The sequence below is a fragment of the Cervus canadensis genome, chromosome 1, assembly GCF_019320065.1.
Source record: "Cervus canadensis isolate Bull #8, Minnesota chromosome 1, ASM1932006v1, whole genome shotgun sequence".
Taxonomy (NCBI): Eukaryota; Metazoa; Chordata; class Mammalia; order Artiodactyla; family Cervidae; genus Cervus; species Cervus canadensis.
Window position 1 is genome coordinate 26,527,134 of NC_057386.1, and position 16,579 is coordinate 26,543,712.

The following is a 16,579-nucleotide window of genomic DNA, read 5'->3' on the forward strand; positions in this document are numbered from 1 at the left end:
TGTAAAACTCACTATTCTAAAGCATAAAATGCAGTGGTTTTCAGTAGGTTCACAAGGTTATGCAACCCTTACCACCATTCAATCTCAGAACATTTTCACAATTCCCAAAAGGAGTTAGTAGTTATCCCCACTCCTCGCCCCCTCCTATACCCACAAACCCAACATCTAGCAACCGCTAATCTTCTTTCTATCGCTATGGATTTGCCTATTCTGCACATTTCACTTAAATTAATAAAATATGCTGCTTTTCCTATCTGTCTTCTTTCATGTTACATAATGTTTTCAAGATTAGTGTTCATTTCAATGGTTTAGTAAAACTTTGCTCCTAAACAGCTGCATCCTCCCCCTCCTTCATGCTGTTGTTGTCACAAAGTGCATCTTTGTACATGATATACCCACCTGCATAGATTGCTAGCTATTGCCTGATGTAGTTGTCTTTTCAGAGAATAAAAAGGACAGGAGTTACAAACCAAAAATGCAAGAATTCACCAGTGTAGCTCCCAGGATGCAGAGTGGTGCAGAGAAGGGTGCGGAGTTCACTGAGCTGCTGGAGGGGGAGCAGCTGCATGCAGGGAAGATCTAGGACTGTTTTCCCTGGCTGCGGAAATGTCTTTCCACCCTGGACTGAATAAGGAGGGCTGTCACCCTGGTGACTGCCGATGGTCAGGGAGGATGTTGACACAAGGGGGTGAGCCTGACACACCACTCCATCACTTGGGCCAGGAAGCCCCTCTCGTTAGGTCTTTGTTGCCTGAGACTGTCAGGACCCCACCGCCTCTGCTCCCCTCCCTCGTCTCACACAGCCATGGCCAACCAACAGCCAAGTCTTTGCACCTGGAATTCTCCTCACTTGGAATGCCCCTCCCCCAAGCCCATCTGGTGCAAACCTAATTATCCCCCAATATACAAACCTCCCAGCTCAATCAGAGGTCCAGGACACTCTGCTGCTATGCCTACTCTATGCTGTCAAGACTGGTTCTGGACTGGGGGCTCATATGGGGAAGGGCTGGGCCCTCAAGCCCCAGCACGGAGCTCAGCACAGCGTTCTGCAGGGGTCTTAGCCATGCTGATAAATGCTTCCTTTTCATTACTGTATAAGGTCCCATGACACCAGACCATTAATCTACATTCTCCAAAGTCAGCTGATCATGGATGTCATTTCCATTCTTCAGTTATAACACATAATGTTGCCCAAAACATTTCTTTTCATGTATTCTTGTCTGTTCGCTAGGGTTTCCTCTCAGCACAAAGTAACAGAGATATGAACAACAGTGGCTGGACACTGTCCCCCAAAGACATCAAGTCTTCATCCCTGGAGCCTGTAAATATTCCCTAACTTGGTAAAAGGGTCTCAGCAGAAATGATCAAGTCAAGGATATTGAGATGAAGAAATTTTCCTGGATTATGTATGTGGACCCTAAATGTAGTCAAATATATCTTTCTGAGTGGGAGCCAGGGGGAGATTACACACATATGCACACAATTGGCAACATGTTGTTTGGTTGCTAAGTCGTGTCTGATTTTGCAACCCCGTGGACTGCAGCATGCCAGGCTTCCCTGTCCTTCACTATCTCCCTGGGTTTGCTCAAACTCCTGCCCATCGATGCCATCCAACCTTCTCATCCTCCACTGCCCCCTTCTCATCCTTCTCAGTCTTTCCCAGCATCAGGGTCTCCAAGGCAGAGATCAGAGTGATGCGATCACAGTCCAAGAAAGGCTGCTGCCCCCAGATGCTGGCAGAGGCCAGGGGCAGATTCTCCCTTAAAGCCTCTGGAGGCAGGGAAGCCCTGCTGACTCCCCGACATGGCCCAGCGATGCTGAGTTCCAACTTCTGGCCTCCAGCACTGTGAGATAATACTCAAATGTGGCTTTAGTCCACCCCTGGCAATCCAGTACACAGCCACAGACAGAAGCTGGTGTGTCTCACACATCTGAGTCCAAGTACGGACTGGCTGCCCTGGCTGCTATGGTATCTCCACAGATAACCACGATTCAGGCTGACTCAGCAGTTTCTGCTCGCTCATCCCCAGGGTGCAACCCTAACTTCATGGTCCAACTTCATGGTTCATGGCACTCCAGCACCACATCTGATTTCTAAGCATCAGTCAAGAAAGGGCAAAGGGCATCCATGAGCTGTCATTTGAGAGAACTTTCTAGAAACTGACATGTAACACTTGCACTGCATCCCACTGGCCAGAACTTAGTCATGTAGCCTCCCTCACCATCTGGGAACTGGGAAGTGTAGCCTCTACTCCAGGTGACAAACTGACTAGTTGAAAATCAGGAGATGTAAGATGGAAATAACAGATCCTGGGGTTGGCAACAGCTCTCTTTTGGGGCTATTTCCTTGCACTTGTTTTCATTTTACAACACCATGAATTATTTGACTATTTAAAAAAAAAAATGTTTGAGGTGAAAAATGAAACAAAAAATAAGGTTTAAAAAAGTTTTAAAAATATCACCATGCATTATTTGTAAATGCACAATGAAATGTTTGAAAGAAAAGGAAAACAAAGTTTTTTGAGTTTATAAAAATCACCATGTGTTATTAGTGTACTTTAAAAATGTTTGAAATGAAAAGGCGAGGGGAACTGGGGTGTAGTGACTCTGTGCCCAGGGCCTGGCCCTCCCAAGGGGGGCTGGTCTGGGTGTACCCACAGGAGCTGATTCTAGAAGAAAACAGACTGAACACCCAGGAGATATGATCTAACAGACTTCCTGGACCCCCACCCCAACCCCATTAAGGTGATTTTCATACCAAAGCCAGAAGCAGGCTCCACAGTGAGTGCCAGCTCAGAGTACGAGGAAAGGCAGGCATCTTCCAACAGGCTCTCTGAGCACTGTGTTGGGCTACATAGTGGCCCCTCCCCAAATTCCTGTTTATCTGAAACCTCACATGTGACTTTACTTGGAAACAGTGTCTTTGCAGGTGTACTTGGTTAAGATTAAGGGGTAGGGGAGCCCTAAATCCAATACGACTGGTTCCTTGGAAGAACAGCAGAAACACAGAGACGCATACACAAAACCTCCCTGTGATGAGAAGGTAGAGACTGGAGTGATGCAGCTACAGGTCAAGGATCACAATGGACTGCCGGTACCATCACAGCTAGAAGAGGCAAGAAAGGACCTCCATGCCGGCTTCAGAGGGAGAAGAGCCTTGCCCACGCCTTGGCTTCTGACTTTGAGCCTTTAGCACTATGAGAGAATACATTTCTGTCACCTTAGGCCCCCCAGCTTGGGGCACTTTGAAAGCCTCTGAGACACTGCTCAGAGCCTGAGATACATAGTGAAGAAAGTCAAGACCCTGTCCTCACTGCCCTCACTCCAGGAGAGAGGCAGACCTGTATCGAAGCCCAGGAGGTTCTGGGGGTAAAGGGCAGAGACTCCTAACCAACTCTGTGGTTGGGAAAATCACCAAGGTTTAGAAGGATGAGCTCTTCTTTGGAAGGACATTTTCCCAGCTGGTGGTCAAGCTGATGTCCTTCCCTGTTGTCTTACACCTTGCCCCTGCTCCCTCCCCACATTTGCAGTTAAAGCGTCAGAAACCCTTGTCACTTTCTGGGTCACTGCACATCCCACGCTACTCTGTACCTCCCCAAGATTACAGCAATTGGGTTATTTCTGACTCTCTCTAGGCTGAAAGTACCAGGTTTTCCTCATTTTTCAGTTATTCATATCGCCTAGCAAAATGCCTGGCACCAGACAAGTGCCCAAAGACTGCTGAAGAAAATGAGGTTAAAAAACAAACTAAACAGGGCATAATGGGTCTAGGAATGATGGAAATGTTCCATAATTGATTCACTGTGGTGATTGCACAAGTTTACTAAAAAGCATTTATTTATACACATAAAAACAGGTGAATTTTACAGTATGTCAATTATACCTCAATCAAGCTGTTTTTAAAAAACCTATTGAGGGACTTCCTTGGTGGTCCAGTGGCTCCCAATGCAGCGGGTCCAAGTTCGATTCCTGACCAGGGAACTAGATCCCACATGTCACAAACAAGACCTAATGTGGCCAAATAAATATTACTGCCCACCCCCGCCAAAGAAAACCTGTTTGCACTTGAATGGCTAACAAGGAAAAGACAGAGAGTACCCAGTGCAACTGGACCCTGAGTGCAAATCCGCTCAGCCTTGTTGGAAAGGGTGTGGCAATCAGTATCCGCTGACACTAAAAAATGTATACAACTTGTGGCCCAGCAATCCCATTCACAGGTGTGTATCCAACAAAAGTGCGTATATATGTGTCCACCGAAACATATGTGAAAGGTTCCCAGTGGCATTATTTATTCATAATGGCCCAAACCAGAAATTACTCAGATGCCCATCAACACAAGAGCAGACAAATGAACGCGGGGACCAACAGAACCTGAGAACAAATGTGTTCACACGGAAACACAACTACATACGACGGCGCAGAGGAAGCTCACAAAGGAGTCCATACTAGAGTGGCGCCAGTGTAAGTGACACACTGTGAGGGGGAGCGCGGGCGGCACCGGGGGGGGGGGGGGGGGGGCTCCGGAGGCCTCGGTCGCTGGCCTAGCTGATTCGTCCAGTTTGTGAGGACTCATCGACTGCACGAGGCGCTTTTCCATATACAGTTAAAACACAAAACTCAAAGGACTGACTTGGTGATGCACAGGGAAGCCTGGCGTGCTGCAGTCCACGGGGTCCGGAAAAGACACGACTGAGCACCTGAACTGAACTGAAAGGACTGAATGGAGTCTTGCCTCTCGCCTCTCCATCGTCCCCTGACAGCCTCTCTTAGCCGAAAGGAAGCGCGTTCACCAGAACTCTCAGGAGAAGACAAATCCAGCCCCTTGGTGTCCAAAAATCATTCTGGGGACTCACAGGACGAAAAGCCACTCAGAACCAGCGAGCACCCTAATGGCCTCTGAGGTGGGCTGGACCATGTCACCAACCAGGTCCCCCACCCCAACCCCGCCCCCCACCCCCACCATCCACTGCATTTCTGGCCTCGTCTCTCACTGATACCGGAACCCCAGTGCGAGTCACCTGCCTCCCAGAGTCACCTGCTTCCGAGCCTTCGCGGGTCAATGCCATCACTGACTCTCCTCAGAGCCAGGTGTGGAGCATGTGACCCAGACCCACCAATCAGGGCCAGACATTCCCTGATTGGTGGGCATGTGATAAGCCTGGCCAATGAGAGCAAGCCTTGGGACTTTTGCTGAGCATGCTGGGGCAAAGGCTTCCAAAAGTCCCTCCAGAAGGAAGCCTGCCTAGGAGCTGGGAGGTGCTACCTCGTGTAGTGTCTGCAAAGGGAAGCTACCCCCAAGGAGCAACAGCCATGTGATAGGGCCACAGCCGCGGGGCCTGACCGCCTGCTTGGAACCCTGGGTCCAAGCCTGCCTGACATGGAATCTAGACTGTTTGGTTATGTGGCACAGTTTCCTTTTTTTCTTTTTCTGTGCCCTGCAACTGAAAGAAGGCAACAGTAAGAGTCCAGAAGAATAAGCACTTGGATTGGAGGGAGGGACGGATCCTATAGTCGGAGTGGGGGAGGGGAGCTACATAAAAGAGGGGAGATTTGCGCTGACTTGAGAGCAGGGAGCTTTAAACAGAAGGAATTTACTCACCGGTAAGCCACATAGGAAATGAAAGCAGGTGGTGAACACCTCCATTTTAGATTTTATTTCTTTTGATTTTCTATAATAAAAATTTTCAACCACTGAAGCATAGTTTGATAAACTCATTATCTGGCTTCAACAAGTGTCAGCCGTTTTGTCTTATTTAACTTTTTTGTCCAGTGATTTCGAATGTTGCAGACATCCGTGACTAGAGGGAGAGCTTTCACAGCTGTGAATCCCTCCTCCAGGAGCTGACTTGTAGTCTGAACTCAGATGGCGTTCCTGTAGGACCTGCGTGTGCTCTTCAACCGACCTTAGGCTGCCTCTCGGCTTGCTGTTGGTGGCTACTGGTGCAACTTGTAATGTATGGGCCATAGCTCTGCTGAAGAATGCATGTGACCTCTTACCATCACGTTGCCACCAGACCAGCAAGGAGCCACAGAGCCAGTGGGTCCTCTTTGCTGAATCCTCTGGGGATAGAACCTAACCCATGTGCAGTCATCAGAGCCGTGGAGAGCTGTATGGAATGCTGCTGTACTTCCTTTCTAAGACAGCTAGGTGCTGCGTGAGCAGTTTGTATTGTGAGTTTGGATGTCAGCCCTGAATCAAACCCACTGCTGTGGTCTTGTGTGACTTTTCACCTCTAACTAATTAGGCATGCATCTCTCTCTTTTTTCTTTTGGCTGGCTTTTCGTTGCTGTGCTCAGGCTTTCTCTAGTTGTGGTGATCAGGGCTACTCTTTAGTTGTGGCGTGCAGGCTTGACATGTTGTGGAGCACAGGCTCTAGGCAAGTGGGCTTCAGTAGTTGCAGTTCTTGGGCTCTAGAGCGAAGGCTCAGTGGTTGTGGCACATAGGCTTAGTTGCCCTATGGCATATGGGATCTAGTTCCCAGAGCAGGGATTGAACCTGTGTCTGTGCACTGGCAGGCACTTAAACACTGGACCACCAGGGAAGTCTCGGGCATGCATCTCTTAAATGTAAGGATGTCCTACGCAACCAAAGTGTCATTATCACAAGTAGGAAAATTTTAAATTCTGGAATACCACCTCACAACCAGTTTATTTTCAAGTTTCCACAACTGTTCCCGAAGTATTCATTATAGCTGCTGTTTAAAAATAAGGATCCAAAGGAATATTGGCAAAGATTCTCTGCTTGACCAAACTTTACTCAGGCTCCTCTGAGTCCTCTTTGGCCCCATCCTTGGGCGTGTCTTCCAAGAGTCTAGTTTTAGCAAGAATCCTGCCAGGTCAGTTTGGCCAGAATTTACCACCCTTGATCACCCTGGTTATCTGACCAAACTTCTCATTCTCCACTGAAGTGATGCCTGATCACCCCTGCCTGCCTTCAGCATAAATCTTGTTTAGCCAGAATACTTCTGTATCCCTGATGTTTCCTTAATAATTCTCCATCCACTGACCCCCACCCTTGTGTTCCCATGACTTCCTCTTCATATTCTGAGTTGAGCCCAGTCTTATGATGAGACCTCCTTCCCCCTGCTGCAATAGTTCCTGAGTAAAATCTGCTTTTACCACTTTAACTACTGGCAGGCTCTGGTTTTCTTTGATGTTGTGAGATTGGAGCGTTTTATGGACCAAACCCTAAATTGGTGTAAATTACTTCTGCTCACATTCCATTGTCCAGAGTACAGTCACACAGTCCCACTGGAAGGAGACTGGGAAATGTAATTTATCTGAGTGCCCGTGAGGACACTTGGGAGGTGTCACTTTTATTGCAGGAAGAACAAATCACAGTGGTGAATATTAATGGCTATTGCTGGTCACTTCCCTAGTACCCATTGTCCCCCACCTAATATTACCCTGGTTTTTGTATCCTGAGGGAAATTGAGCCTGCCTTTGAGTACAGCTGGGAGAGGGAACAAGGTGTTCAGGTTCCACCTGTGAGGTTGGCAGTTAGAAGCCATTACAGGTTCTTACGTAGACAAATGACATAAGTAAATGTCACTTATAAATGATAAACGTGTGAAAGTAATTTTTAAAAAATTTTATTTATCTACTTATTTTTTTGCTATTCTGGGTCTTTGTTGCTGCGCAGGCTTCTCGCTAGTTGTAGCCTTTGCCATGGCTTCTCTTGTTGCAGAGCATGGACTCTAGGTGCACAGGCTTCGGTAGTTGTGACATGTGGGCTCAGTAGTTGTGACAGTGATTTTTTTTTTAAGGAACTAATCAAGATTCATGCATAAAATGTCTGTTCAATCTGAGGCAGCTTATCTTCATCTCATGCAAACAGGCTACCCCAGAAGAGAGATTTTGTGCCTTCCCCCACCCCGACCCCAGCTGAGTCAGGTGACCTTTCACACCAGCTTGAGGGTCAGGTGTGTGAATCAGAAATGATACAGTGGATGAAGAGGTTCAAGGAGGGGAGGGAGAAAGTATTTCTGATGACCTCCGGCACGTGACTTCCCCTCCCCATCCCCCAAGATGTGGTTGCCTGAGATCTAACAGGCAAGACAGCTGTCTTGGGTAAGACCTGCTTTACAGAGGTTTGTCTTCAAGTTTCTCTGTCAGAGGAAAATGGTAAAAGACTGTGTTACTGTTCACAAGCACCTACTGCTACTTTCTGGAAAACTCTCCTCCCCAGCCCTGTTAACAACCATCTTAGTCACTTGCCTTCCTCTGGCCAATGGATGAGATGAGTTAAAGAAAAAAAGATTCACTCTGACTCTTGTTAAAGAGTGGTAAGGCAGGCTTTATTCAAGAGGGGTTCTCGGGATAAGTGGGGGTTTGCAATGGGAGAGAGAGGTTGGACTGATTGAGTGGAAAAGTGGACATTTATAACCGAGGAGCAGGGTGGAGTCACTGGATGGAAAATTAATCAAAGGAAACAGGAGTACCGAAGGATTCTGTGTGTGTGTGTGCTCAGTTGCTCAGTCATGTCCAACTCTTTGGGACCCCATGGACTGTAGCCCACCAGCCTCCTCTGTCCATGGAATTTTCCGGGCAAGAATACTGGAGTGGGTTGCCATTCCCTACTTCAGGGGACTTTCCCGACCCAGGGGTTGAACCCTTATCTCTTGTGTCTCCTGCATTGGCAGTCAGATTCTTTACCACTAGCACCACCTGGGAAGCCCACAGGAGGTTTCTGATTAAACAAGATTTTTGTTGGAGCCAGGTCATGGAGATTGCACATCACCTGGGGTCTGGTGGAGGATGAAGAACTTGATTAGATGTGGAGGGTAGTCATATATGGAGGATGGGGAATTCTGGCTAAATTGACTTAAGCAAGATTCTTGCTACAACTGGACAATGCAGAGATGAACATGGAAGTCCAAAAATCAAAACCTAGTAGAAAAAGAACTCAGAGGAATCTGAGCAGAATTTGGTTAAGGGGAGAATCTTTGTCAGATGTGAGCAAATGTGACATGCATCACTTCCCAGCAGAAGCTCTACTGGTTGACACACAACTAGCAACAGTTCTCTCTTTTTCCCTCCACTGTACCAGGGACTGTGCCCCGCACAGGCACTGCTCCTTCAGACTAGGCACTGAGTGTAGGTGATGTGGATTCAGCTCCCAGGTGACTCATGAAGGACTCAGAGTGTGGGGAAGGAAGGAATCTTGGTAGAAACCAACAGTGGTTTGGGGCTTATTTGCTTCTGCAGCAGAGCCCAGCCCTTCCTGACCTAGACAGAAATCTTCATTTCCATCCCAGTGGTGCCTCCTCGACAGGAAAAGCCTTCTGTTGGCTGCTGTGACCACCTTCCTGAGGCTGAGACAGAACCTGTTTCCCTGAAGTCTCTGCCTTGGCCCCAGCTCCAGCCCTGGCCATGAATAGGGCCCAGCTGTTCCCTCCCGTGGGATTGCCCTGCAATGATGTATAGACGAAGGAGCCTCTGCATGGTCCACACCCTCTGTCTGCTTTCGGGAAGAGCTCCCACTTCATCTGGCAAGCTCTTCTGGCACACAGTCCAGGACTTAATGACTGTTTCAGAGCTTTTATTTATATTTGATATCTAAAAAAATTAACACATATGAATTTTTTTTAAAAAACTGCAAAACCAAGATTAATAAATGTTTAATTAAATGCCTATAAAATATAACATTATTGTCAATTTTCTCATCATTAAATCTCATATTCATAAAACTTTCAGGACAGTGAAAAACATGTGGCTTAGATTTTCTCACATTGCCAGAATTCCTCATAAAATAAGATGAAAGATGTTTCCTTAGAAATTACAGTCAAAAAAAAAAAAGAAAAAGAAATCACAGTCAGTCATAGGTTGATTGGACCACTTGTGCCAAATGATTTAGGAAGCAAAACCATAAAAATCCTTTCAAATTTTATTTTGCAGCAAAGGGTTATATGTTCTGCAATATGTGGGTGACTTTTACATATTTAATAGCGGATGTGGAGCAAATGTCCAAAGGGAAAGCCTTGAAAGAAAGTCTTTTGTTTGTTTACTGCAGCACTTGTCCTCACAGTAACATGTTGCTGGACCTCATGTTCTCACACGACTATATAACACCAAAATTTCTTGTCATTTCTTAAGAACTGAGGATTGAGTACAAAAATCTTGCCTAAGTTAAAAGGGTGAATAAGTTTACAGTGGTAAATGAAAACCATTTTCCAAGTGAAGGAAGGTACAGTCCATGGTGCCCTGGAGGGAAAAGAGCAGGTGTGAAAGGAAAGCGGGTCCCGAGGCTCAGACCTTCCTGGACATCGTCAGGCCAGCAGGAGAGAAGTAGTGATTGGCTCAGGACTCTTGCCAGCCTCTAGAGAAATCCTGGAATAAGAGGCTTTAGAAAAAAAGAAAGAAGGAAAATTATTTACTTGGTTACACTGGGTCTTTATTGCGGCATGTGGGATCTAGTTCCCCAATCAGGAATCTATCCCAGGCCTCCTGCATTGGGAGCGCAGAGTCTTAGCCACTGGACAACGAAGGAAGTCCCTGGGATCGGCAGTTCTGACATATTAATCCTCTACACAGGTAGAGAGATTCGAGGTCTCACAGATTCTCATCCAGCCAACGATATTTCTTCCAGAAACATGTTTTCATTTCAGCCACGAAGTGACAGAATCATATGTAACTAGGGGCTTAAACTAAAGATCTACAGAAGGTGTTAAACGTATACCAAGGGGGGCTTCCCTGGTGGCTCACTGGTAAAGAATCCACCTGCCAATGCAAGACACATGAGTTCGATCCCTCATCCGGGAAGATCCCGCATGCTGCCGAGCAACTAAGCCTGTGGACCACAACTACTAAGCCTGTGGTCCAGAGCCTGTGGGCTGCAACTACTGAAGCCTGAGAAGCCTAGAGCCAGTGCTCCACAACAAGAGAAGCCACTGCAGTGAGAAGCCTGAGCACCAAAACTGGAGAGCAGCCTCCTCTTGCCACAACTAGAAAAAAGCCTGCGTGCAGCAACAAAGACCCAGCCCAGCCAAAAACAAACAAACAAAAGATACACCAGGGGAAGTGTTGAATACAACGTCAAAATCAGCAGTAAGTTCTACAGTCTCAGATACAAGTTTCAAGGACAAATTTATTTTCAAAGACTTATTCCAGTTTCAGGAGCCTGGCAAAGGTGTGTGGCAAATTTATCCTGAATGAACTTACACAGCAAGTGCTATGCATCTGCTCACAGTCTATTGAGAAACGTTTGTGGAGAGGCCAGTCCTGCTGGTCCACCCACATCTGCTGGAAGATGGATTGTGAGGCTGGGGTGCAGCCCACTCCCCACCACGTACTTGTGTCCGGAGGAGTGGGGGTCGTGATCTCCATCGTGCCTGGGGCCAGGGCCCTGATCTCCCTCTGCATCCAGTCCATGATGCCGATGTACACGGTGGTCCCACCAGACAGCTCAGTGCAGGCAGATAGGTCCTTCTAGACTTGTATGTCACCCTTAGTGATGGAGCTGAAGGCATCCTGTGGATGCCACCGGACACCACACTCAGGAGGGAGGGCTGGGAGAGCGCCTCTGGACACAAACCTGCTCCTCGTGAGCACCTGATTGTCCGGTAGCTTGCAGCTTTTCTGGGGAGGAGGACAGGATGCTTACTGCCCTGTCCCTCCATGCACCTGGCTCTGGGTCCCTTGTAGCCCAGCCTCTCCTCAGCTAAGGCCTCCCTCTCCTGCCCAGTCCACTGACTCACCGTGGTGGCCTGGCTGGCAGGTTATGCCTCTAAGTGCCCGGAGAGAAGTGAAAGTCACATGACAGGGAAGTCATGTGGGATGAGGAAGCACTGAAGACCTGGTTTCGCAGTGGGGTTGGGTTCAGTCTCTCAGTCAGGAAGACCCCCTGGAGAGCAGAGCAGGGAGGGGATGAGCATAAACAAGAATAGCAGAGGGAAAGCCACAGAGGCCATGGAAGCCAGCGGTGGAGGGGTGGGGTGTATGTGTGGAAGGAACAGGCAGGAAATGCATGGGGACAAGTGCACTGGGACTAGCATGTAGGACAGAGGGTCTGCCCTTGGGGCCAGCAGGTTTCTCTAGATACACTTTATGGAGGCATACTCTACTGATGCTGAAGCTGATAATTTGGCCATACAATGCAAAGAGGTGACTCATTGGAAAAGACCCTGATGCTGGACAAGACTGAATGCAGGAGGAGAAGGATGAGATGGTTGGATGACATCACCAACTGAATGGACATGAGTTTGAGCAAATTCAGGGTGATTGTGAATAACAAGGAAGTCTGGCATGCTGTAGTCCATCGGGTCACAAAGAGTCAGACTTGACTTGGCGACTGAACAGCAACTACTCTACAAAAAGACTTCCCTGGTGGCCCAGTGGTTAAAAAAAAAAAAACCTGCCTGCCAATTCAGGAGCCACAAGAGACTCGGGTTCCATCAGTGGGTTGGGAAGACATCCTGGAGAAGGAAATGGCAACCCACTCCAGTATTCCTGCCTGGGAAATTCCATGGACAGAGGAGCCTAGAGGGCTACAGTCCATGGCGTTGCAAAGAGTCCAACATGACTGACCGACTAAACCACAGCAAACAATAACTCTACATAAAATACAGTATTACAATTGTGTGGACTGCTGTCATGCTATATGATGTGATAGAACTTTTGCATCTTTGTGAAAAATTCCTTCTTGTCCCTTTGCAGGCCTCCCTGACCTGCCTCCTGTCACCATGGATTAGTTTTCCAGGGAATCCCCACAAAGGGAATCACACAGTCTGCAGTCTCCTTCTCTCTTCTGGCTGCACCTCATGGCTTGTAGGATTTTAATTCCCTGACCAGGGACCGTTAAGGGGAAAAGGGGGGTTAAAAAAAAGTCAAGTGCTTATCTCTCCATGATGAGATAATGACAAAGATCTGTTTAATTTTTTCTTCTGGTTTGTTTGAATTGTTTATAATATGTAAATATTAATCATCATGAAAGATAATGAAGCCTTTCCCCCCCCCACCATGGGGGGTTGTGTATTAAAAAGGAGAAAATCCAGAGGATGAAGGAAAGGACACAAAGATGGAAACTTCCAAGTTTCCCTTATCTAGTAACCAGGCCCCTGGCCTCTGCAGCCTCCCCCGGCTGAACAAGCTGCCATCCTCCTCCACTTGCGGAAAAACTGAAGCTTCGTTTGTTCATTCCTGATAGCCAGAGATATGAGGGTGGGGAGACAGCTGCACAACAGCTTCCTCTGGTGGCCTTTCCATTCTCTGACTCCATGGAAAAGTCATCCTCCACCTGGAATCCATGTGGCTGCTAATCTTAGCGCCCATTTTTCAGATGAGGAAACTTTAGCTGAGAGAGGAGCCTTCAGCTCTCTGGCTGAGGTCATTTCTGTGGAGGAAGCTAGGTACAGACCCTGGTCAAAATGACTGACAGTCAAGTCCCTCTGTTTTTGTTTCAATAGTCATTTGAAGAAGTCTGTGTTTTCTGGTTTACCACCCTGCTGAAAACCTTCTATAAAACTTTAGCAAAGATGCTTTTCTTTCCTTTAAAAAATGTTGAAGGGCAATGTCTTAGGATTGAGTGTCTTGATTCATATTCTCTGTGCCCTTGAATGTGGTCAGTGACATGATGCAGGCAAACTGAGCATCCATCATGTGCAGGCTCTGCAAGCGATTATCAAGCTCAGAAATAGACTAACCAAAACTTCATTAGAGTAAAACTGACCATAACCTTTAGATTCTGGTTCTGCTCCTTTCTTGCTCATTACCCATAGATGTGTGTCAAGACATTGAGAGGAAAAAAAAAAAAAAAAAGACACACAGTCACAAAAAGACACCACCAAACGCAGCAACTTAGTACAAAGTTTTATTATTATCTCTCAATTTTTTTGTGGCTTGAGTTTGCTCAGCTGATTGGTTCTCATTTGGGGTCTCTCATATAGTTGAAGTCAGGTCGTGACTGGGGCTGCAGTCACTAGTGGGTCATCTGGGCTGGATGTCCATCGTGGCTCTCTCCCATGGCCTAAACCCCAAGGATAAAGAAGGAGGGGGAAATAAGGCATCAGCCTATGAGGGATTTCAAAAGAGCTTGGAGAATGGAAAGTGGATGGATAAGTGGTATCTGATATAACAGAGCAAAGGAAACTGAAAACTACATGCCTGCAATGAGGAGAAGCTGATGAGAAACTGGCAATTTCATTGCCAAATCCTGGAAGCACGATATGTGGGAGCTAGCTCATACTGACTCAGCAGAGACAATTTTTAAATTATCAGGAATATTGTCCCTGTGTGGTGCTATTGCCCACCTCCTTTCCATCAGGGGTGGAGGTAATTCTGAGGTCACTCTCAGACATTCCTCGAGTACCACACTTGTGCCAAACACTGTGCTGGGTACTGGGAAACAGTGATCAACAGAAGAGACAAGAACTTGCCTGCAGGGTCTGGGATGGGAATATTTATAAAATGACCATACACACAAATACACAATTAGCAATCATGATAAGCCTGAGGATGGAAAAGTGCACGAATTTTTTTTTCTTTGAGAAGATGAGTGGTTTAGGAAAGGCTTAAAAATGACAATTGCACTGAGATGTAGTTTAAATAGGAGTTGATGGAGGAGAGGGCAGCAGGAGGGAACCTGTCCCCAGAGGCAGAAACAGCATATGCAAAGGCCCTGTATTTCAGGGATAGGGGAACAGGCTGGTGGGAAAGAACAATAAGAAGTAAACAGGGGAGAACACCCAGGCCCCTGTGATGATGGAAACCGAGTCCACACTGACTTCAGGGATGGAGGGAAGGAATTCAGTGTTACATATTCAGGATCCTCTAGTTATTCTTACTGCATCAACTGGAGAGGTAGCCCACTGCGGCTCGAGCATCTTCTGCGCTCCCATTGGCTCAGATGCAGAAGACACCAACCTTATGGCATGCAGATGACATATAGTATGCAGATGACACCACCCTTATGTCAGAAAGTGAAGAACTAAAGAGCCTCCTGATGAAAGTGAAAGAGGAGAGTAAAAAAGTTGGCTTAAAACTCAACATTCAGAAAACTAAGATCATGTCATCTGGTCCCATCACTTCATGGCAAATAGATGGGGAAACAGTAGAAACAGTAACAGCCTTTATTTTGGGGGGCTCCAAAATCACTGCAGATGGTGACTGCAGCCACGAAATTAAAAGATGCTTGCTCCTTGGAAGAAAAACTATGACCAATCTAGACAGCATATTAAAAAGCAAAGACATTACTTTGCCAACAAAGGTCCATCTAGTCAAAGCTATAGTTTTTCCAGTAGTCGTGTATGGATGTGAGAGCTGGATTAGAAAGAAAGCTGAGCGCCGAAGAATTGATTCTTTTGAACTGTGGTGTTGGAGAAGATTCTTGAGAGTCCTTTGGACTGCAAGGAGATCCAACCAGTCCATCCTAAAGGAGATCAGTCCTAGGTGTTCATTGAAAGGACTGATGCTGAAGCTGAAACTCCAATACTTTGGCCACCTGATGCGAAGAACTGACTCCTTGGAAAAGACCCTGATGCTGGGAAAGATTGAAGGCAGGAGGAGAAGGGGACAACAGAGGATGAGATGGTTGGATGGCATCACCAACTCCATGGACAAGAGTTTGAGCAGACTCCGGGAGTTGGTGATGGACAGGGAAGCCTGGCGTGCTGCAGTCCACGGGGTTGCAAAGAGTCGGATATGACTGAGCCACTGAACTGAACTGAACTGATTGGCTCAAAGGCCTGCCCTTGGAGAGGATCATGGATCTAAGAGGGATGAGTGGCCCTGATTGGTCAGATCCAGTCACTTGGACCGTGGAATGCTGGGTGGAGCCAATGCAGACCCAAACCAGGAGGTGAGATGCATCAGGGTTGGGTCAGTGCAGAGGCAGTGGGCGAACCGAAAGCACCCTAGAAGGGGATTCAGTTTTGTATGCAAATATGTCTGTGGGCTCACCAGCCTTGTTGCTCACAGAGGTAAGACCCTGTAAAGCTGTCAGGCAAAGGAAATGACTCCATATCAGAAAGCATTTTATACTTAATTTATAGTTCGTAAATAGAGATGCTTGTATTCCACACTGTAAATTAGAAGGTTGGACTGTGAGGACCGGCTGCTTCTAGCTGGCTGTACTGCCTCTCGTGAGTGATTTCAAGCCTCACACTAGTTAAAAAGTCAAAGCAGAACTGGAGCTGAGGCATGGTATAGGGCCTGACTTTGTGCAGACCATGCTGCCAGGCCACCTGGATTGAAGTTTTTGTTCAGGTTGTTTGTTATTTTGTTGTTTAGTCCCTCAGTTGTGTCCTTCTTTCGAGAATCCATGGACTCTAGCCCACTAGGCTCCGCTGTCCATGGGATTTCCCAGGCAAGAATACAGGAGTGGGCAGCCATTTCCTTCACCAGGGGACCTTCCAGACCCAGGGATCGAACCTGTGTCTCCTGCATTGCAGGAGGATTCTTTATGGCTGAGCCACCAGGGAAGCCCTTGTCATTAGGCAATTTGTTTAATGTCAGTGTTTCAGTTCCCACAATTATTAAAATGAAGATAATAAGATCATCTCATACTTCTGTGAGGGTTAAATAAATTACAGTAAGTTACAGTGTTTAATATGTGGTAAGCACTTCACCTGACACACTCCATATG

The 16,579-nt window shown here is 47.0% G+C and overlaps 1 long non-coding RNA gene across 1 annotated transcript; it reads right to left on the bottom strand.

The window, feature by feature from the left end:
• Nucleotides 1-165: 165 nt before the first annotated feature.
• LOC122445269 lies at nt 166-12,728 on the bottom strand. The gene is made up of 3 exons (XR_006270502.1): nt 12,709-12,728; nt 1,569-1,571; nt 166-222 (listed from the first exon to the last, which is right to left on the bottom strand). It is a non-coding gene; the product is annotated as an uncharacterized LOC122445269 (long non-coding RNA).
• Nucleotides 12,729-16,579: the final 3,851 nt, after the last annotated feature.